The sequence below is a fragment of the Herpailurus yagouaroundi genome, unplaced genomic scaffold, assembly GCF_014898765.1.
Source record: "Herpailurus yagouaroundi ecotype Mexico unplaced genomic scaffold, PumYag 194, whole genome shotgun sequence".
NCBI classification, from domain to species: Eukaryota; Metazoa; Chordata; class Mammalia; order Carnivora; family Felidae; genus Herpailurus; species Herpailurus yagouaroundi.
Genome location: NW_024412425.1, coordinates 7,700,153 through 7,724,152, shown reverse-complemented (window position 1 = coordinate 7,724,152; position 24,000 = coordinate 7,700,153). Strand labels below are relative to the sequence as shown.

General features: G+C 47.8%; 1 protein-coding gene across 2 annotated transcripts in view; it reads right to left on the bottom strand.

Annotated features, from left to right (window-relative positions):
• The window catches only part of TSHZ3 (teashirt zinc finger homeobox 3), a 70,790-nt gene that overhangs the window by 44,256 nt on the left and 2,534 nt on the right, over positions 1-24,000 (bottom strand). The window lies entirely within an intron of this gene.

Here is a 24,000-nt window from a genome sequence, read left to right as displayed (position 1 = left end):
TGTGAGTTTTCCATAATTAGAAAGCAACTGTTGGAATGTTCACTTCTAACGTTTACCATTGGACTCTTCAGAGTTGAAATCTCAGAGTAGCAAGCTGTGGACCCAAATTCATTCTTACAGTGGACTGAAGTCCCCTTCCCCACGCACATAATTGTGCCGAGACCACAACAACAAACATAATTTATTTAAAGGCCCAGATTTCTTGGATGTCAACAGAAAACGATAAGGCCTTCAAGTACGGGCACGACCTCTGGAAGCTGAAGCGATCTCTGCGGAAGAGTTGAGCGCATTTTCCTTCAACCGCCTTCCAAACCCAGGGCAGTGAGCAGGGGCGTGAGGCCAGACCCGGGGTGGCTGCAGCAGAGGCTCCCAGGCTGGAAGCTCAGGGTCCCCTTCGGCCCATTGCATGCTGACTTATCCGTACGTGGGACTTGCCTGGAATCGGCCCAGGCAGCATTTCCCACCAACTTCCTGACACAACAGGCCCTCTCTCCGCACACCCACTGCTTCCAAAACAAGGGACAGCTCAACATGGGAAGGTGAGGTACCCTTGCACTATTTAGGCCAAGCCCGGAGGGGAAGACGCCTTACAACGAGAGAATCTCTGGGCACACGGATTCCATGGAAGCACAACCATTTCCCGCCCCCCCCCCCCCTCAATTCCATGAGTGGAAAGTGAAGAAACCATTTTCGTATAAGCATATTTTTCTCCAAGGAACAGTTAGGAAAATGCTGATGTGGTGTCTCAATACATTTTACTACAATGCCATCAATTACATAAAAACACAATTAAGTCACTGTTTCAAAATCCTTAAATATTATTCAGCCAAAACCCAAAAGGACGTTTTCAGTGTTGCACGGTCATTATCTAAGAAGCTGCGTGTGGTGGCCGGCCATCTCAGCCGTGCTCTGCCCGAGCTAAAACAGAGCTGGTACACAGTCACAGCACCTCTCTGTCCCGGCCGCCCGGCTCTCTAAGCAGCCGCAGGTAACAGGGACCCCGAGGGGGCAGCCCTCCCACCGTCCACCCACAGAGTCAGGTTTGAAACCACTCAACGCCGCTGTCGACCGTTGGGTTTGGCCAGAAAATGACCATGAGACATTGCGCTGATCTCTTTCCAGTTCTGGACCTGGGTTTCCCTGTCCCGCAAGTGACGTGGTCAGTCCAGCTGGATCTAAAACCTCTGATCCTCGGAACTTAATCACCTATTTTCTGGCATCCAGAGATAGGAATAAAAAGGGCAAAAAGTCTGAGATTAATACGGGGGCTCCTATGCTTTCACATTCACATCCTTTTTTAGAGGCATGGAGACGTGCTGAGCCCCTGGGAGGCAGTAGGAGGGCTTGCCGACCGTGACTGTGTGTTACCTAAGCTCTGACAGCCAGTTAACGTCATGGGCACACTCCCACGCTGCTGTGGGAGGGGAAATGCGTGCAATCTTTTTGGAGAACAATTTGGATATTTACCATTTGGTTCACTGAATACACCCTTTCGGCTAACAGTTCCACTTTAAGGACTGTACCCCACAAAGATGGGGTGGACGGGTATTACTGTGCTAAGACCAGGCAGGGATCACTCGGCGTGGCGAGGCTGGCCACGGAAAACACGGGGTACCACCCGGGTGCCCACCTGGAGGGAAATTCGTTTGCCGGGGTGAATGGCCCTCTTGGAAAGCATGAGACGGCTCTGTGTAGCATAATACCACACAACATAAGAAACACAACGGAACGTGATACATCGTGGTCACTGAGATACGTTATTTTGCCACCATGTTATGAAGCCGTAATGCACATGGCAAAGTTGAAAGACTCTCAGCTGAGTACCCACCCACCACCTCGATTAGCACGTTAACTTTTTACTTTATTTGCTTTATCACGCGTGTCTCTCCATCCATTTGCGTATCTTGCGTATTTTTTAGACGCAAGTCACAGACATCCGACATATATTTTTAGTCGTGAGTAGAAAAATACAATGTAGAGTGTGTATGTGTATGTCTGATTTTACATATCTAGAAAGATCTACCACAAACTGGTAACAGTACCTGCCCTTAGGGAGGGGAACTCTCGCTTAATTGTTTGCCCTTTCGTTCTCTCGGATTTTGTACTATGCGCATTATTGCTTTTTTAATAAAAATAAAATTAAAATGCATTTAGTTTCACGAGGGGAAGCTATTGTCAAACCTTGCAGGGCTCTCCATCTACAGTTTCTGCAGACTAGCCCTGCACACACAGAAGCTTGTGCACGTGTGCACGTGTGTGTGTGCGTGCGCGCATGTGTGTGTGCATGTGTGTACGTGCACCCACGCCCGGATGCTCTGAGCCTTCAGAGTGAGGGTGGTGCTCGCCTCTCGTGAGATACCACTCTATGTCACTTTCTCATGGAGCTGAAATGTCAGGGCGTGGGGCAAGTGTCTTATGGAGACTCATTATTTAATTTCCAAGAAAGCAGCCGGACGAGGCAGTGTGTTTGCTGCCGTCAGAGAGAACGTAGCACATGGAACACATTAAGGACAGGCAGCCCGTCTGCGTAAGGTTAGCCGTGCTCTCTGAGTGCCCGTGTGTTAGCCTCCCGTACTGTAAACATCTGTGCAACTTCAAATAAATATCCTCCCAGAATCTCAGGCAGCCCTGAATCCTGGTGGAAACCCTTAGCAATGCGGACCAGGATGCATGGGCCAGGGGAAAACTAAAACTCCAGGAAAGAAGCACAGCCCCCCGTTAGAAACACTGCAGGAGGCGTCCTGGCGGGGAGTATCACTTCCTCCTTACAGCACTCAATCAGACCGCTGAGAGGCGTCGGTTTTGTTTCTTAAAAGACACAGCAAATGAATAAAATGTCAGAAGAACACACACAAAATTATCCTGATCACGTTGAGCAACACCGTAGGCCAAACGTTCAAGCAAACAAACAAACAAAATTCCACAGTGATGCTTGCTGTGTTGAGACAGTTTCTTTCTTTCTCAGGACCTGATGCTTGGCGTGCTAGACTTTGAGCCCGTGGGCCCTGAGGTGCATGTCTGCCCAGCACCGATGCTTTTCCATGCATGTTTTAAACCCTTGGAATCACACTCCACATTTTAGAGACAGTAAAGTTTTTAAACATCGAGGTGATTAAAAATGTGATGAGTTACATCAACATCTCAGGAAAAATACCTGAAATTTCCCGACACATGAAAAGGACTCGGTAGCTAATGAGAGGGAAAGAAAGGTAAGTTGCTAGCATCCTGCTTATCCTGTTTGAAAACATGCACAAAGCCGGTTTGAAACACTCCCTTTGGTGAGAGTAACGCTGCGGAAACATTTATTTCAACCAAGCTACACACGTCTGTCCTAGACATACACCTGTATGCGTATACACGTACGTAGCATGCACATTTACACATGCACCTGTACCCATATACAAGCGCACCCGCCACGGATGGGATGGAGTCAGGCATTTGACTTAAAGACCATCTACATTGCAGTATGCAGGCCATCTATATTTTATTGCGTACCTTAAAAAAATATCCTGCGTATCACTAAACTCAAAATTCAATACCCCAAATGGAACTAATTCTATTGGGGGGGGGAATGAGAAAAATGCTCTTTTTCTAGAGAAGAAAAAGTCTCTAGCTGCATCTGCAAACCAATACATCTGCTGTCAGATCACTAAGGCATTTGACAACATCATTTTAGAACCTTTAGTTACTGAGATATCTATAATTAAATGCATTCAGTTCACACTTTGTTCTTGCGGATACCAGCTATTTATCTCTGTCCTCTGAAGAAGCTAATGGTATGATGGGCAAAACATCAAGAATAATTAAGAAAAACGTTGCTATAAACTCTGTCAGAAGAAATATAACTTTCGTCCAGGACCCCAGCTAGAATTCACTTAGACAGGATTCACCCAGTACCAACCACATCTTGCTGAAAAACGAAAGAAGAGACCCACGAAACAGGAAGCCTTCTCAGCCTGCACTTCGGGGAAAGATCACAGGGCAGCCTGGAGCTGTTCCTTTGACTGTACGTGTGGGAATGGCCTGGATGTGTGCGAGAATCGTTGCCTGTGACTTGGGGGGGGGGGGGGCGGGTAGGTTGGGAGGGAGGTATTGGGCGTGCTGCCGGCCGCGTGGGCGCCTCTGCCAGGCCCCGGCCGGGGACAGGCTCTCGCGGGCCAGCCAGGCCGCCACACAGTGGCAGCGCTAACTTGCTGCGGCTTGAGCCTGGTCTAGCCATCAGAGCTTCAGGCTTGCCTGCACGATCAAGAGGTGCTAAAATAGAAGTTTTGAGAACGTCTTCTTCAAGGAGTGGGCAGTTAAATGACAAGGAACGGGTCCGTTACTCCGTCGCAGGAAGGGTCTTTCTCCTCTCATAGCCAGTGACGGAAAAGGGGAGAAACCGTTACTATTTTTCCTTAAGTGAGAGCCAGGCCTACGATGAGCCTCCACGAACCGACTGTATCTTACATCGGTAGCCATTAATTACAACACCTCAGACTTCCTGCAGATGCCGTAATTTAAGAATAAGGAGGGATCTGGAAGCTTAAGAAAGGGGAGTCCGCCTCGAAGAGGCAGCCGCCCAAACAAGCCGTGTCCCCTATCTGCATATCCTTTCGAAATCTCTATTTCGGTTGTCGCCTACATGGGAGTAATTTCCACCACCGCTCGCCTGTGTCTGGCCCGTTAGTCATCCCCCTGGAGGGGCAGCACATCAGCTCCCCCCACGTCTACCTGTAAACTCCAAAGAGCCACACTCGTAGAAGTCGAGGCACCTGTATCTTCGTTAAATCGTACAAGCCTCCCAGTCTTTGCAAGCACATTTATTGCACTGAAAATGGATATCTTGTTATTAATGACAAAGATATGGAAAACGTGGAGTGTAAAGGAGCCGCCCAAACTTAAGGGGAAGAAATGTTACGGGAACTGCTCTGTCAACCCTAATTGTGTAATTACTTCTTGGCTTGGTCACCTAAGCTCGGAGCAAGAAATAAGAGACAATGGTAATTTCTTACCGCTGAAATGAAGGTGTCAAGCTGTCTGGTGTGTTCTGTGTAAGCAGAGCTAAAGTTTACATTTATATCATGTTACCACAATTACGATCTTCCAGAGCACAGCAAGAAATTAGTCGTAGAAGGTCAGCCCTCACAACAGGCACACCAAAGTGTGCTTGCGCAAATATTTATTTAATTTAGCCAGAGTGAAGGCAGGTCTGCTTTTGGTCACAGTCCCGGCCTCGCGGCTCACCAGTGGAACGGGTGAAAGGCCACCAGCAACTTGCGCACCCACGGGCGATAACATAATCTTTAAAAAAAAAAAACGGTGCTCATAAGGCGGCTACTAATAATAACTAACCGCTAGACGGCTTTCGATTTTTCACCTCTGAGTATCTGCAGGTGAACTATTCACGGCCTTTGGGGTCGTCTGCTCACCTGGGTAAGAGGCCGGCGTCAAGGCCGCAGGTCCAGGAGAGACCCCGGGAAGGCACGTGGGGCCTGTGCGCGTCTGGGACGGAGAGGGGGGGCTGTGCGGCTTCTCTCCCTGCCCCGCCCCCCACAGGTGGAGAATTAACTTCAAGGGCACACAGTCCTAGCTTTGGTACCAGCGGCCTTCGGGCAGCTACGAATAAGGACCACGTGCCACCCCCCATTTTTTTTCCCCCCAGTACGAACCACTCCTCATTCTAATGAAAAATAAGAGAGCGGAGGCACAAATAGGAAGAGAGAAGAAAAAAAAATGAAATTCCATTATAACTGGCTTCCTCAAGCTCCAGCCTAGGATGTGAGTAATCACAAAAACTGTAATATCAGCTTTTTCTGTTTTCCTTACACTGGGTTCCTCCTTTATTTCCTCTCAAAGAGGGTCAAGATCTTTTTCTTTTTTTTTTAATTCATAAAAGCTGCTTTGTGATGACTGAAAGGTTGATTTCTCTCCGGAACGGCTCTGCCTTCCACGACAGCCTTACGTCGGGGGGCAAAAAGTAAAATCCTCACAAAAATCTCTCAGCAGCGAACCTGACGGACCGCAAGTCTCTTGCCCCGCCTCACCTTCAGGCCTTCTGGAAACCTCTAAAGGACAGGGGCAGCACCGAGGGAGCTGGCCCGCACGGCTGGATGGGGAGCCGCACACTGAGGCTTTGGGAGGCGGCCAAGTCCTGCCTGCCCGCTCCCGATGCCCACCACGTCGGTTCCCGGCCCCCCGGCCTGCGGTCTGCCCCATCACTGGCCACAGCTTCCCACCAGCAGCATCCAAATCCGACTTCTCCAATTCAGTCCCTCCTCTCCACCATCTCCCGCCCGTAACTGTGACGAGCGCACAGACAAATGTAGGTTGCTGACATGCTGTGTGGTCCACGTCCCTTTGCACTCAAAACAGCAATGAGCTTGTTAACAAGTAGTCAAGTTCTATTTAAAAAGGAAAAAAAAAAATGTCGGGAACTGTCTCCCATCAGTCATGAAGCAGCCCACGCGGGAGGGCGATCCCGGGCACAGAGGTGCTCAGAAACGTGCTTTCCCAGTAGGTCCCATTGGCAGGGGGGCGGCTCCGTCTAGAGAAGGTGGCCCGTGTCCCAGGGCATGGGATGCCCAGCACTGGCGTACCCACTCGACGGCCCCATGGCCCCTGGCCCTGAGGGCATAGATGGGCACGTCCCCAACCACTGGTGGCGGGGGGGACAAGGAAAAGGCAGACCCTGTCAAGCTCATTCCAAGCAGACGAGAGCCTCTGGAAAAATCTTCCTCTACCTTGGAGCGGCCCTACTCAACAGCAGAGTCAAGAGCCACCAAAAGGGCTACCCCGTCCACCCTTCCGAGGGCTCAAGGAGGTAAACGGCAATGTGCCCTTGCCCTAAGAGAGACTCTGGCTGAACCAAAGCATCCAAGAAGCAGGGCACATGTGGGAAATATGCACAGGGCTATGAACAGCCCTCATGAACTCACCTGAACGGGTACTTTAGAAAACACGTCTGCAAAATCATTTCCACAGTAAGCATTTTAGTATCTACTTTTGGTGCACTGGCGAATGAAAAGGGGACATTAATTTTCTTCCATAGCTTGCAATCGTTTATTTATCCTTTTTTTTGTCTTTATCACTACTTCACGTCCGCCGTGAACTGTTTCTAAAAAGTAACCCGCGTTCCCACGAACACCTAAACAATCACCGTAATTCTCAATGGACGTGGCTAAAAACGTGCCACAAAACTTTACAACTGCTGCTCCCTTCTGCTTGCTGGGCGCCGCTGTAACGGAGGGAAGCAAAACCCTCTGGAGAAGATGCACTTTCTGGAAATGTCATGGATGTGCGGGGAGAGGGAACCACACACGGCTTCTGGGAACCAGAAGCTGGAGCGGTCTCACTGTGGCCAAGCGCTCTAGCTGGTGCGTGTGTCCACCAGTGGCCACCTACCAGGGCGGCGAAGCTGTCCGGTCAAGCTGTGACAGTCGATTGATTTTCACAGAACGTCCATTTTATATTTCCACCCCGGAGCACGCCGTACCTTCACGAGGAGGGGAGGCTGTTTCTAAGGGCAGAGCTATTGAGCACCTGCCATGCCCGCTTCCCCAACTGCCAAGACACCGCCCCTCCCCCCACGCCCCGTCCAGCGTCTTCTGGGCTGGGACAACCTCAAGGTGGACATAAATGAAACACACGTGCTGCTCTCCCCACTGTGGCTGGGTCCCCAAAAATGAATGCTTCCGTTCACAAAAAAAATGCGCACCACTGCCGCCCAAGGGCAAAATTATGCTTCCGTTGAGAAGAGCCTCTGTCGGCTTCTAACCCCATAGTCTAAACCCTGGCTCATCCCCCTCGTTCCTGCAGTTGTCGATGGCGGGCTGCGCCCCGTGCCTCCTGACAATATAATCATCATCAACCGTCTTATTGCATCTGGAATTTCACGATATGCTCGGTAACTGATTATGGAGGCCCAGCCCGGAACACGGCGCCCACGAGCTCTGCCACAGTGCTGGTAACCTAACTGCTTTAATACTCCTGGAATGTATAAACAGTGCGAACCGCTGCGTTCCCCACTCTGACACAGCTGCAGGGCCCACGAGGCAAGAGCGTTCTCAGAGCCGAAGGCAATCTCCCCGCGCCCCAGGAATAGCGTCCTCATGGGATGAAAACTGAGATCACGTCTTTGGGGGGGGTGGTGATGGCGGATGACCTACAATCAGACGGGATTTGGGGGGCGGGGGCGATGCACTGAAGTCATCAGCTGTATCCGGGAACTGAGATGCGGAGGGAAAGTTTGCAAGGAGCCACCGCCCATCCCTACCTACTCATTCTCCACGTGGTGGGGATTCCAGTGCAGACAGCTGGTGATGCGGGGATTATGCAAAGTGTCACAGTTCACTATTGATAATTTCGTGAACACCACGATAGGGACGAAAGGTAAAGCAGGAAAAAAGCCATCTTTGGCAGGCCATTACACTGGCTAGCCTCCCCATCTAATATGAGAAAAGACAGGAGAAATAAAATCGAGGGCAAACACCATACCCAAGGTCCCGCCCACCCCACGCGCCCCTCCGCCCCCAAACAGAGAGAGCCCAGGGCATGGCAGCTGCCCTCCCAACACTTCCTGGACTCAGGAGGAGGCTCCCACAGGGCACAGGAGCCCACTGCTGTTCAAGCCAGAGGGGGCACCTGGGACGGGCACCAGGAGGGGGAAAGGCAGCCCCACTCACCCGCACAAACGCCCAGGAGGCTCTCCCTCCCCCTTGCCATCTTCAACCCACACGGTCCATTTAACCAGCAAATCCTTGGCCAAACTCCTGACAGGCTATCTCTCTAGGCAAATCCATTTTAAACCATCAGGTGAGTACCACCGAATGCTCTGTCTGTAACAAAACACAAACACAAAAAGCAGCTTTGCTGATTTCCTCCCAACTTGCACGCAGGGGCCACAGGGATGAGCCCAGAGGGCTCAGGAGCAGACCCTGCGCCCCTGTGTGGCCAGAGCTGTGAAGCGTGTCTGCTGGTGGACCAGAGAGCCGGCACTGGGACCACCTGCGACCCGCCAGGCGCCTTTAACCTTGGCCAGCGAGTTCCCGTTAAAAATGGCCCTGCCATCCACCTCCGCCAGGTTCCCGCGCGAACGCTAATAAGTACTTGTTTGTTGAACTGAAAAATCATTACCGCAGCACACGTCAAGTAATGAAAGATGTTTTCCTTGGAGAAATGTTAAATACTTCACTTCTTTCCCAAGGAACGAGTACATGTGTTTCCAAATAATACCTTTCTCCCTCCCCACCCACACTTCATCAGAAAGTCTGCAGCTCCAGGACCCAATTTGAACAAACTCATGTTGCATGGCTCTGAGAACCAAGAACATGCTGTTATTTTATTTATTTTCCTCTGCCCAGCTGACTATGTGTTTGTTCTATTACTTATTCACCTAACCATCTCAGTAGGAACCTCAGTCACGTAGCACAGTGTCCATGCTGCCTTACTATTTTATACAGAAAAGCGAGAGAAAATAACACCATCGCAGCCTCATATATTACACCGATGTAGTACTCGCTAACTAATATATACGAAAGAGCCATTTTACTACAGGCCTCGAGCAAAAACAAAGGCAGGAAATGGAATGCCAAGAGAGGGGAACGTTTCACCACGTGAAACCTGCCGGTAACCCCATCTTCTCCTCCTGCAAAGACGAACCCGTGCCCCCTTTTGAAAGCTTTCCGTTAGGCAGATGAGTAATAACAACTGCATCGTAGGTGTTGTGAGGTCTTTTAAGTGTTTCGGAATGTCTTTACCTACAGGGAGTCACGCTGGTTAATTTGTGCTTTCTTGCTATTTCCGATCTATGGCATCCTAAGGCTCGGGGCAGAGCCAGCCGGGTGGGGCCGAGCCTACTCTGAGTCTACGGCAGCTGAGCTGGGAAAACCCAAAAGGACTTCCAGGTAACCTTGGCTCGTGGAACCGCAAGGGGGAAATGCGTATCACGTAGATACGACATTCAAATATCAAGCTGGCGTGGAGGTTGGTGGAGTCCCAGGTTTTCTCGCCATAACGTGACTTTGGACGAGGTGGCTCTACCCCGGAACACCCCTTCAGACACAAGAGACCCATATGTATTCCCCTCCCTTGCCGTAGAAACAATAATCCAGGGACAGAGATGCTCAAATGGTGGCCAACACGGGACGCTCACGGAACCAAAACCTCCTCCAAAGAATAAGCAACCTGCCCTTCCCTCTTCCCTCCCCCCCACCCCCACCCTCAGCCTCTAGTTTATTTTGTGAGTCACTGAAACAGATGCCAGGGGCTACCTGGGAGGACAAGAAGCGTCAGATCCCAACGACAGCCCCAGAAAAAATGACCTGCGGGAACTTCTCAAAACTTAAAGACTTCCCTTTCCCCTCCCCATCTTTGTTTTCCTTTTTTAAGAGAAGGCAAATTCCCATCTGATTTCACTAGCACCGAAGGTTGATATTTTTTACCTGTGAGTTCGTAAGTCTGCCAGAAATGATTCCCAGGGAACTGGCTCCCTCTGCCCTCACCTGACGAGCCACCACATTTTGGAATCGCCTTGGCTTGACATTAGGCAACGTGCTTCCTCAGCAATCGTTTGCAAAAGGGAGAAGGCAACGCCAAAAATTTCTCTTGGAGGGCCGAGAGGAACTACCCCCCGGTCCCTTGAGATTCCCCAGGACATCTCAGGGAAGTGCCCAAGCCCGGGCCAGGGATCCATCGACACTGGCCTCGCGGCCCTTCAGCCCGGGCAGGCAAAATGCCCAAGAAAATGTTGAACTTCAAACACAACCGCTACGAAGCTAGGAAACTCTCAGTCTGTCTGGAGAACTCAGAAGGCCACCAAGGAGATACTGGCTCAAGGACCCAGGTAGTAACTCGAAGTCAAAACCATCAGTTTCCTGGAGGTCAAGTTCGGAATAGAAACACTTCCTCCAGCCACCTGAACAGGTGAGACCCCTGTGAGGGCTCCAGTAAGCCTGGCAGGTGCTTTTTCTTATCTGGGTATTTCTCTCTTTCACACGCACACCCCCGCCCCCCCCCCAAAAAAAGGCCAGCATTGTGTCACCCCTAGGGGGCTCCCAGTGCACTATGAGAGAAGGTGGACGTCACACCGCGAGGCACAGCCCCCGGGGACTCCCTTGGGATGCTCGGCGACTCATCTGCGGTGCTGCTGTGTAAGGGGAACCTAGGGATGGAGCTCCCAGTGTTCCGATCTGGTGAACCCTGAAAACGGCGTCCCAACTAAAAAAGTGTTGCTTTCTTCCTTCTCATGAATTCTAATATTCAAGCCTTTTTTCCTCCTGCTAATTTTAGGAGTCCTGCTATTCTTTGGGAAGAGAACGGTGTGAAAATCAAGCATAGTATCCAAAAATAAAAGAGTAGATCTGTTTCAGGGCTTGCAGCATATTTAACTGAAAAGCAACTCCAGATATGCCACTTTCTATCTAGTCTTTAATACGTTTTCCAATTTCTCCAGAATATTTTCGCTTCAGAAAAGGCAAGGATGACTTTCCTAATCTATGAATATTTTTTGAGACTGAAATGGGCACCCAAAATTATTTCTAGATTGTGACTGGGAGGGTCTTCTCCCTATGTGATGCCAGGTTATCACTCGGGATGGAAGTCACTGATACGCTTCGTGGGGCCACACCACGAGGGATTACGAATTTTCCTTTGGGACCTAGAGCATGTTTTGTTTGGAGCATGTTCCCAGGCAGGTGAAGTGATACAGAGCTCTCTCCATGGAGCCTGCAGGTAGACTGTATGGCATGCTTTTTGAGCCTTCCACCTTCATTTAAGGGAAAAAAAAAAAAGAAAGAAAGAAAAAGAATTCCTGTTCCATCTAAGGAATTCAGTTCCAGCCCACCAGAACTGTGGAAGGACATGTGGTCCAGGTCAGCAGAGATCCTCGGGTCTGAGGCTCTCTCCGACAGCCTGGCGTGACAGCCCCAGGGGAGCCCAGAGGACAGAGGCAGGGATGCTACCTGAAGACCCCAGCCCACTCCTCCTACAGCCAGGGAAGCTGGACATTTGTGACAGAAAGTTAGAACTGTGTCAAGCCCTTCATGCAAACAATAAATATTACTTCTGCTCATAATCGGACTTTTCTCCGGCATCGTCTTTGAATGTTGAACCTTTTTCAATTAATTAAAAACTATGCACTGCAGAGTGCATATTTTATCAGCCCTCAGCTGCTTAAGTGTCTAGAAAAGACCAGGCAGTTTTTCTTTCTTTCTTTCTTTCTTTTTTTTTTTTTTTTTTTCTTCCAGGCAACCCAGAGCAAGTACTTGCAAGGGTCATATCTTTTTAATTATCTTTTCTCTCTTTGATTAATTATTCCGTCTGACAATAGCGTGTTTCTAATGCTATTCACCTGCCTTTGATGATTGACAACTTTTCTGTCTGATTCAGAGCAAACAGCTGCTGCCACAATCGCCTAGCAACCCGGGTGTGATGGATGAGCCCCCAAGATGGATGGCTGCAATAAATCATGTCTCCAGCCATAAAACTGAGAAAAGGGGATAAGAAGAAAAGCGAACGAAAAACAAAACAAGGTTTCTTCCCATGAGTGCACTCAGTTCCTTACCAATTATACCTGAAATGGACTTTGCACCTATTAATAGCAAAGTTTTTCTAATCAGTAAAAATGGGCCGATGCCATTTGTATCGAAGGTGTTTACAATTGTTCCTGCAAATTGGCACTTGTACTCCCAATTTCGTCCAGCACTGGCCAAGTGCAAGGGCAGAGGATCAAAGTTTTCCTTTCTTCCATGAAGTCTCAGCAAGAAACACCATCATCTTTTTATAGTCAGATGTGAGTCCAGGTACCGACAAAGGATGTAACGGTGCTTCTACCCCATTTTTGGCACTAGCTGGGCAACATTGCAAGTGACCCCTAAAGTGATCCTTGCATGCAAGGTGTCAGGATGCTAATAAAGTTATTTTAAAATAGAGAGGTGTGCGCGCACACACACACACACACACACACACACACACAAAGTTGCCTGGACTTGGTGAGTGAAAAAGCCACATCTCCATTTCTTTCTGTTCAGGCAGATGCAGGCTTTTTACATGTCAGGGAAAAGTTTGTCCCAGAAGCAGCAAGATAGGAACATCCAGCCCTTCCGCCAATTCTAGGCTCTCATTCCTTTAGATAAAAAACTACTGCAGCCTAAAACTTTCTGTCCCGTCAATTTTTTTAAATTAACGTCCACACTCTAAGTCATACAAGGAGCCCTACATTTAATTAGCAGACCCAAATAAAGTCACATATTTAATAGAACGCCTGCCAATTAAATGTGCGCTACCGGGGCTCTGCTAGTGAAGAGACTGAGCAGGAAGGCCAGCAGTTTTGTTTTCTTTTTTTTTTTGCGCCCGGGGGAAGCTGGCAGCAAGGGCCTCTGCAACAGAAGAGGCAGAAAGGCTGGCGCTCGGCTGATTTCTCCCAGCGGCTGGGGGCTCCGTCGGTAAGCCAGCCTGCGTCCCTAACTACTTCCAGTAGGTGGGGGTGTCCGGGAGCACAGCTCAAGGGTGCAAAAGAACCAGAAGTGATTAGCCGGCGGGGCCTGGAAACAGCTGTCCACATCAGTCCTGGTGGGGGTCTGCTGGGGCCTGTGAGGGGGGGACAGAGCACAGACACAAAAGGGGAGGAGGCCGCTGGGAGCAGGGGCAGGGAGCCACAGAAGATCATTTTTTATCTGAAGTATTCCTGAGACATGGAAGCCTGTTTCTTCATTCTGACACTGCTAACCAAGCCAACCAGTATTTTTTGAATAGTTATATTGGGCTAAGCTTTTCAGATACAGATTTAAAAAAAAAAAAAAAAAAAAAGCATGTCACAGAGTTGAAAAAATCAGGCAAGGGTCCTGGCTTCAGCAACTGCAGCTCTGTTTATATTTTAATGTTTCGTACGTGACTGCCTCTGTCGGGGAAGAGACGGAGAGGGAGAGAGGGAGAGGGAGAGAGAGAGAAGTTGCCTGTTAGCTTTAGCGTAAATCACAGATACTTCATTTTTCCCTTGGAAAAACGTCCTTGGAAATTATTCAAAATTAAAACCTCCCCCTCACTTTTTTAGGGGGGGCGGCGTGTCTTCTATATTGTAAATGGGAGGGCTCGTGTCTGGTCAGCAGCAATGAGAACCCAAGGCCAATCGATGGAAATACACACACACACACACACACACACACACACAGGCCCCTACCCTGCTCCAGCTCGTCCAACTCTCAAGTTACAGGTTTACACGGCAAGTCTAAATAATATTCAAAATGATAAATGGCGCCCTAAGCCCAGCATCTAACATCAATCTTTTCTTAAGCAACATCCATCTTCAATAACGCACGTTTGAATCATGTGAAGCCAGGAGCCCTGAGATTCATTTATACCACCCCTCACAAGACAGGGTGGCTTGAATGATACCTGTCAGCCCTGGTTTGTTGTTGTTGTTGCTGTTGCTGTTTTTCTTGACTACTAAAGGGGGGAAAAAAAAGAAGGAAAAGGAGAAAAGGAATGGGGGAGGGGGGAGAGTCAGAAGAGCGTCAAAGGCCGAACAGTGTGGTTTAGCAGATAATACGAAAGAACATAACCTCTTCCCTGCCTCTGCCAATCTCGGGCCCGCCACACACCCAGCCAGCCATCCACACGGAGCGGGCTCTCGCCTCTCCTCGCCCCTGCCTCTCCACCCTCCTCCCGGTCCCTCTCGCCAAATCAGCAGCCTCTCTCTGCAAGCCAACAGTACAGTACTGGGAGGAGGAGACAGCATCACATGGACTGGGCTTCCCTCCCCTCCCCGTTGTCTGGCTGGGGCCCATATGATAAATGACATATGTCATTCTGTCAGGAGGGAAGGGTGGGTCAGTGATGTATGACTCCGCTGAAAAGGAAATCGACTGTTTGGCATGGTGCAGCTCTTCTCCACCAGGATTTAGTTCCAGAACTCTGAAATGAATTCTCCGACGTTTCAAGTGCATACTTAGGGCAGGCTGATGGGAGGCCTGGGGAAATCGCACTTTATCCTCGCCCTGCCCTTCCAATGGCAAGGAAAAAAAAAAAAAAAAAAAAAGCTTCTGCCACTGGATACCTGCAAAAGGCCACGCGCGTGTCAAAGTCCCCAGCAGTCACACACCCCGGGTTATTAAAAATGTGACTCGGGGAAAAAAAAAAAAAAAAAAAAAAGAAAGAAATTAAGTGGAGAGTAAGGTTAGTCCTTTTATTTATTTATTTTTTAATGGCAAAGGGCTGACACAAAAGCAAGATAAAAATTAGCATGTTTGAAGTAATCGTCCCGCAGCTTGACATCTGCATAGTAAATTTTAAAGGAAAAAAATGTGTCAGACAGCCATGAGCCGCTTCACCCTCCCCCCTTTCATTAGCTCACTGCCAGGGTGGCACTGCTGAACCTCATTACGGCAAGAGGATTTATGAAGCTGAACCCAATGGCAAAGAAAAGGCATCTGTCAATAATTGTAGGGAGCTGCACTCACAGCTTTGAAATCTCATTAAGTATGCAGTTATCAGGCATAAAGATCAAAAACATTACTCAACTCCGACAGAATCTTATGGAGGAACATTAATTAGCAACAGGCCTACAGTACAAAAAAAAAAAAAAAAAGAAAAAAAAAAAAAAAAAAAAAAAAAAAAAAAAAAAAACACAGACTTCCTCTCACACCTGCCCAACCCACAAACCTAAAGCAACACTCCCCCTCCCGCCCGAAAAAAAATAATTCCAGGCATCTGAGACTGATCAAGAACATGAAACAGGAGAGAAGCACACAGAAAGAAGAGGGAGGGAAGGGGTGAGAGGCGGCAGGGAGGGAGGAGAGAGGGGGAGGGCGGGGAAATTCGGTTGAGAAAGGCTTGGCTGTGAGAAGAGAAAAGGAAGAAGCTGTCAAACTTGAGAAGGATGTCAGTGCTGGCCCTGATTACAGGGGCCTATGGAGTTCTCAGACCTTTTATCATCCTCGCCATCAAAACCAGCCAAGGCTCACCGCAGGAGGGCTTGGTGACTGCCTGACTGCAGCCCAGGCCAGCGCCAGGGACCCCGGACCCTCTCACCTGGCAGGCAGGGTGCCTTAGGCCCAGCGCCCAGGAGGCAGGCCCTGCCAGCCCGTCTGTGGCAGCACCTTGCTCTCTGCCGGCCTGGTCTGCACCCAGCTGACCACAGCCACGGCCAGACCCAGCTCTGCGGGCCCAGGGCACAGTCTAGGGACTCACGGCTGTCACTGTCCATCTCACCGCCATCTGAAAACACCCCGTTCCTCCTCCAAAGAGATTTTGGCATCCTCTCTGCTCACACGTACACTTTCTCTTATTTGATTTCTGTGTATGACTGACTCATATGCGTCGTCGCCTATAACACGCTGAAAAATAAAATATAAACGTGGGGAATTCACATCCAAACTCTCACGCCGACACCAGGTCACGGGGCTTCGTGACCTCTGTAGCACACGGGACAGGGTGCAAGCTGATGACGGGAGTCACATGGATGCCCGAGCGAGTCTGACTCCAGGATGTCCACAGAGGGGAAAAAAAAAAAAAAAAAAAAAAAAAAATGAAACGACAAGCTTCTTTAACCACCACGTTCTCCATCTCCTGCAAGCTGCACTGGCAAAGAGTAATTTACACATGTTTGAAAACATCCCACAAGGAGGATGTGCTTGGGGTCTCAGGCAAAGTTCTCTTCTGTTCTCTGGTAGCCCGCATCGAGGGTAGGCGCACCGAGGCCTGGGGAGGGGTCACAGATACGACTCAGGTTCTGCCCAACAGGCAACATCGCCCCTGGCATGTGGTGCGACGGTTAGGCACGGCCCCCCAGGACCCCCCGGGAAAGGTGTAGAATCCTAACTGTAATGATAATAAACCATATACTCTGTACCAATGTCTCTCACAGAAAGGTGGCCTTCTCTGGTCACCCACGAGCATGTGCCTGAATGTGCCTGTGCGCTCCCCCTGCCACACACACACACACACACACACACACACACACACACACTTCCCATAATCCCACACCATGAGAAAACCTTCAGAACAGCACTCTTTGGACCTAAAACCTTTGCCATCTCTCGTCTCAGAGTGCTTCTCTCCCTCCTAGGCCACCCTCTTACCTCATTCCATGGCCACTTCCGGGAAGCCTTTACCCCTCTCCTCTACAGAAGATAATGGTCACCTTTTCTAATTAGCCACATCTTTGAGGAAAAGGGCATTAAGATTCCTAGGCAACCAGCTTGGAGATCTCTCCAAGACAAGGCCCATCCTTTCCAATAAATGACTCTCCTTTGGAATACCAATGAACACGGCTCGGATAAATTGTCACCTATGGCCAAAACCAGCTAAGAACACTGGTCTATAAGCCAGACTTGATGAGAAGGAATTTTAGTAGTAGTGTTACAATAAGGTGTTTATATTTTTTATGTGCTTACCATATTACCTTTATTATGTGTAACATCAAAGTGATTATAGCAATTACATCTAACAGAATTAATTACAGAACTTCCCATCATTCCAGGATACATAATGCATTAGAGGTAAGCCAAAGAAAGAAAACATCTTGATTGTAGTAACTATTGTTGGTGTGTATTTTCCCCAGCAGCAACGCCAAAGCAACGGCAGCTTGCAGGAAGAACAGGGTAATGGAAACTGAGAGGTTTAATAGGAAATGAGGTATATTTTCTTTAAATTAAGTAACACCTCTGCCTAATAATATGTTGGTGCTATTGGACATACAAAATCAATTTAATTTTTTTAAGTGTAAATCTTTAAAAGGCTCTAGTTAATCCCACCAACCAATGTTACTACATAAAGGAGAAAGCACATGGGTGAAAGACTTACAAGTCTTTACGTATGCAAAATAAATTCACTCAAGGCTTCATTAATATTAATTTAAATTCAAAACCCATCTACATTAAATTGTTCATTAAAAATTGCCTATTTTATGCAACATGCATTTCTCAAAGAACTCAGAGGAAACTGAATACATAGGACTAGATTTAATGATGAGAATGGTAAAAATCAAAAGTAAATGAATTGAAGTCATTTCACGTATATTACCAAATGGCGCGTTGCCCTCCATTAAGGATGGGTTCCAGTTTGGGGAACAACAAACGCTCAGAGTATTTTGCTTCCCGCCACCACGCACTTGTGACCACGACCTTCTGGTCTACCCAAGAATAAGAAGAAAACAAGTCCCACTCGTGCGATGAAGAGGGCAGTCCATTCAAACCTGCACTTGGGAAGGGAGCAGGTCCCACCTCAGAATCCCAGCTGAGGGATTCTGAGCTCAGGTCTGAACTCACAGACCTTGGAGAGTTAGGCTTGCTTTTCAGAAAACGTACATCAGTTAGCATTTGCTGGTGTACATCTTGGTTTAGAATGAATGGTTTCTCTCTCCCTTTCACTCCCTCCCCACCCCCCCCCGCCCCCCCGCAATGCTTTATTCCCAAAGCAAGGGGACCAAGATATGATGACAAGGACTTGGTAAGTTCCTTGCTTTGGCGCCCTCCCCCTGAAGACAATCTGAACTTACACTGTTTCCCCAACAGCTGTTCTGGATGAAGAAAACACCGTCATAATTAATAACATGTGTCCTGACAGTATGAATTAATAATTTATCATTAAGCCCAAACAAATTGAAATTATTCTTCAAGAGCCACACCTTTGCACATCTGAGAAAACAAGGTATGAAGATGGTCGAAAAGTCCAGGTAACGTGACCTTTAGAGAAATGCCTTTTTACTCCCCTCGATACATCACTGGGGCCACTCCTGTTGAAACACTAAAATAATTTACAGAATTGAAAGTAATTAAACCCAAGAATCTAAGTGCTGATCAAATCAAGTGTATGTGCTTGAAATGTCTTCTTTTTTAAATGGGGCTTATAAAATATTCAATATTTGGTCAAGGACACTATGTAATCTTTCTAATAAAGATTCCTAAATCTAGAGTATGACAGTTGTTCAGGCAAGTGGTCATAAGCAGATTATACTCTATAACTTTTTTTTTTTTTTTTTACTTCCAAAAATGCAGACCTTTATTCTAGCTACAAACAGGAAACTGAATTTTTAGGCCCATGTCTAATGTAATTGTTTACCAACGCCGAAAAATTAGAGAAAGCTACCAAGCCTGTGTCCCCATTCTCTGCAATTCAGGTAAAAAATCTAGAAGGGGGGGGGGGAAAAAAAAACACATATTCATAGCCATTGTTTAGTAGGATTTAAAAATTAATTTAATGACTAACTGCAAATACTGGAAACTAGAATTAATCTGTCTGGATTTTTTTAAAGGCTTACAGACATTTAAATGCATGTATCGGGACACTTTATCAACCTAACATAAAATTGTCATCTTATCTTATTATATGACTATTTTATGCATGTGTCAAAGAATTTTAAAATGACTGCCTGTCTATTGAGTCTAATTACAACTGCACATTATCTGTCTAGATGTACCAGTCCATATCATTGTTACCAAATACAATATATTGTATTCACCTTTCATTTTTAACTTCAGACAGAGAAACCACAATTTGGAGCGTAACTAAAATACACACACACACACACACACACACACACACGCACGCACGCACACACAGTGAACACCTGAGAAGGTCTGGGCTCAGTGATGCCACTGTTCTGCTCTGTCCTGCTCCTCCCCACGGGCCGTGGGGAAATGCTGCAGGGGTGTCACAAAACAGCTGCTGTGACAGAAAGGCCCCTCTCCCTAACTGGGCTGCACACAAACACAGAAGGGTACACACACACCCTACTTCTTTTTTTTTTTTCTTTTTCTTTTCTTTCCTTTTTTTTATTATTAGTATTTTTTTTTTTTTTTTTTTTACTACCAGACCAAAGCTATTTTTATAGTGTGTCCAGTGACAGGCAGGAATAAAAATGGGCCAGCAGGAAAGCCTCACCAACTGCCCTCGGAAGACATGTCCCTGGATTAACATGGCTGTTGGGCACCAGGACTGGGACTCGGCTCCTCTCCCTTCTTGTTCCCTGCCTGTGACTGCAGCCCTCGCCCCGGCCTGGCTCTGCCACAAACAGAGTCAAAGGGGGGGAAGCCCCCCCCCCAAAGCGGTGCAGGCACTTTGCCCTCAAGGTGATCCTTCTCCTTCCAGACACCCCAGGAGTGGAGGTGACATGGGCGGGGGGACGGGGGGGGGGCAGAAAGGGTTTTAATTCTGGGAACTCACCTGGGCTTCCCGGCAACCCCACGGCCCTGAGCAGCCACCTTTCATTGTAATCTCTTTACAAAACAATCTTTGGTAAAAAGAGGGAAAACGCAGACGTGTGAGACAATTTAGGGAAGAGTACTGATACGTCAGTTATTGACTATCGCTCGCTTATGAGCGCGCTCAAGGCAACACTGAGAACAAAATGACAACATCCACCGCTCACAATCAAGTGTGGCCCTGGAGAGCACTGAAGCCCTAACTGACAGATGTCAAGATAATGGGGGCACAGCAGCTGATTCTGGAAGATTCTCTTCCCTAGGTGGACGTCCAGGGGGACAGCCTTTGCCTCCTGCCCTCTTTGTTTTTCTCCCTCATCTTCTTGATTTTCCTTTTTAAAATTTGCATTGTTCCACCCACTTTGTAGGAAAATGAGAGTGGGGGGGGGCAGGAATCACAGAGCAGCCGAAACCAGTCATTTTGTCACCTTGCTACAAGGCAGAATACTTGCCCAAAGGAGAGACGTGTGGCAAGCTTGAGAGCAAATATATTCCCAAGGCCGACGCCGAAATGCCCTTCTGAACGCTCCACGTGCCTCTGACAGAGAAGAGGAAGTCTCTCTGGAGCCGCCCAATGTGTGGCCCAGAGTCAGGAAGGCCAGGGTGCACTAGTGACCAGCAGGTGCGCTCCCTTTCAGGCATGCCCACGTCTCCTGGCAATGCAAACCCCCTCTGCCTTGCCACAAGCCCATCCTACCCCGGGGGACCCACAGCGATCTGTCACACTAGCCGAACCCAAGGGGTTCAAACCACTTTTGTACAAGTGAAGATACTCAAAGGTTTACCCTCTTGACGTGACCACCTAAGAACTCCTTGGAAGATTATTCTCTTTCAATGAATACGATTCAAAACGGTCAGTGACGAGTTGTTGTTCCTTGAGGACTGGTTTTGTTTTGTTTTGTTTTGTTTGCAAGTTTCGGCAATTTTTTTAAATGATTTTACAGTCCCCCCCTCCCCCCCCGGAAAATGGATATGAGTGGATAAAACGTTATCTGCTATGAAACACTGCTCCAATTTTTTTTTTTTTTCCGGTATCTTCAAAGAATACGTGGTTTAAAAAACGTGACGCACGGGCAAGAGTCACATTTTAAGCAAGGGACAACGGTCATTTCGCCCGAAGGACACTGGCCTCTGCAACCCTGTTCCTCTGAGGCAGCAACATCTGTCCAGCACAAACGTACGGCCCTTCGAAATTACACGCGTGGAGAAAGGACGCTCCTGCCCAGGTTTCTCTTCGGCAGGTGAAGAAATGTCTCTCTCCTTTTGAGAAAAGGCACTAAGCCATGCATGATTTCCGTTAAAAAAAGAAAGAAAGGAAAAGGAAAGAAAAGAAAATCCTCAAGCACAGAAATACGGCTTTTCAGGGATTCTTGGAGCCTGCTTTGGCCTTCTGGAGAGCAGTGGTACATTTGGCCTAGATATAAAGACTGTGTGCACCTGTGTGAGACGTCTGCACGCCTTACCCAGCTCTCAGCCCTTTGTGGTTGTTATTCTACCCCAGACCATTAAAAGGGCCCTAATTCCTATGACATGATTATCCAGGTACCAAAGCCCATTTGTCACCTGCAGCAGAAAATTGAGTTAATGCACAACTAAAGGCAGCCAGGACTGTGTAATATCAACTTGATTACATCAAACTAGCTGCAAACCTAATTCTGCTGGATGACACTGTGTCGAGCTTGTCATCTCCAATCATTAAAGCTGTCAGGGATCCATCAGGTTTACAGCTAATTAGGTGAACACTAATGAAGCTGGCAAAACAACTTTTCTTTTTTTATGGCTGAGCGGACCTTTCAGTTTGGAGGGGGAAAAAAATTCTCGAGTATTCTCAAGGTTGCTGGGGACTGGATTTCCAGTTACCAATCAGCAGACATCTTTCTTTTTCCCACTCTCTCTCTATCAGTGCAAAGCAATCAATTTGTCATCACTCCCAGGATGCCGCAAAAGCAGGCATGAACCTTATAACTTGCAGCTGTGAGAACTGAAAACGGGAGGGGAAAAAAATGGGAAGTTTCTTGTCCAACCAACCAACCAACAAAAACCTCAGACAGCTCACTTAGTGGCCTGTGCATACTTAGCTCAGGCCTCAGTGTGGAGGGTTCTTTCTTTCTCTCTCTCTCTCTCTCTCTTTTTTTTTTTTTTATTTTATTCCTCCCCTCTTCCTAAATAAGTAGCCCTTCAGACATTCTCCACCCCCTCCTCCACACGTCCATTAGGCAGAAGCATTCTGATAAAGTAAATCCAAAACCAGGGTATGGGAAAGAAAGAAAGAAAGAAAGCACTCAGGCTGCCAACTTCTGATTGACCATTAAGCTATTGATGAATGTGCCTGTCAGGAGAGAGACAATTAAATCAAATATGAAACAAAGTCGTTTTGACGGGTCATTTTGATAGAGCAAAACCATTCTTCCATCTCCTATTAGCCGGGCAGTCAAGTTTTTATATAATGAATATTTCTTAACTGACCTGAGATTTCCTGGCTGCCTTTTGTAAAAGGTGCAGAAAGGTTAGGGAACAGGTTGCTTTAAGATAGATGATAGATAGATAGATAGATAGATAGATAGATAGATAGATAGGTGGATAGATGGATAGATGGATAGATGGATGGATAGATAGATAAAACCAACAGGACCTTTCCTCCGCTAATATTTTTAGCAGGAAGTTATCAGAGAGGAGTCTCAGATTGGCAAGGTGGGGGAGAAAAAGGTGAAGCCACCGTAGAAAGAGTTCTAACCTAAATGTAAAGATGTAATCACATATGGTTCATTTGATTGAGGCACAGAGATACCTTAAAATGTGCATCCAGAAAGGAAAGAAAAAAAATTCAAAGACTGGAAGAAGCCCAAGACACTCCTACTGTCCAACTTTGTGAAGGAGCCCTCCAAAGTTTTGGAGTTTATTTTGGGCAGATAAGCTCACTGCCTGAGCTTGGAATTTAAAGGAGAGGGTAGAATGGGCAAGAAGCACCAGCCAGGAGGTGACCTGAGTGGCAGCACCCTCCCCATAACCACTGCTGGGATTTTCAAACTTCCTTAATTTGGGCAACACCGAGGACAGACAGCAAAACCTGCCGTATGTGCCCCAAACCAAGTCTCCTTTCTTCTAGGGTTTTCTTAAGGCAGGAACGAGAAAGTACATTTCTGGAAAAAAAAAAAAAAAAAAAAAAAGGAGACCATTCCCTCTGCGTGACCCTGTGTAAGGAGACTCCAGGGTGCATTCAGTGTGTGGGCTCCACCAGCAGGGCCGGCTCCCATGATGGAAATGACCATCCCTGTCACCCCCAGGGCTACTACAGGCACTCGGGGGCGGCACAGGTACAACGCCCTCATCCAAGTGGGGCCTCAGGCAATGCCCTGACCCTTCCCCCTGCTCTCCCTTCCTCCACCAAAAGAAAAGAGCAGAAAAGACACGAGCCTCCACTTAACCCTCCGATTTCAGGCAGCATCTGAACCTCTGCACATCTGAGTGTTACTCATATCAAAATACATCCCGTCCACATGTGGTCCTCTCAGCAATCCGTCCCAAATCCCCGAACTTCCACTGACAGGGCCCTAGTGACGTCACAGAGCTTGGCCTCACCATTGGGAGTGATTTATTGATGTTTATTGGGAATGAATAGATCAAAGGCAGCAGCATGACGGGCGATCAATCAGTCATCAAATCAAGGGTGGCAAAGGGCCAGAAACCCTTCTTCCAGGCAACATACCCCCAACTGACATTATTGCAAAATAATGTTATGTGTGTGGGTCTTGTTTTGTTTTCAATGATGCTTTTTCCAGAAAAGAAAAAAAAAAAAAATCGGCTCAATCTTAACAGGAGTTGA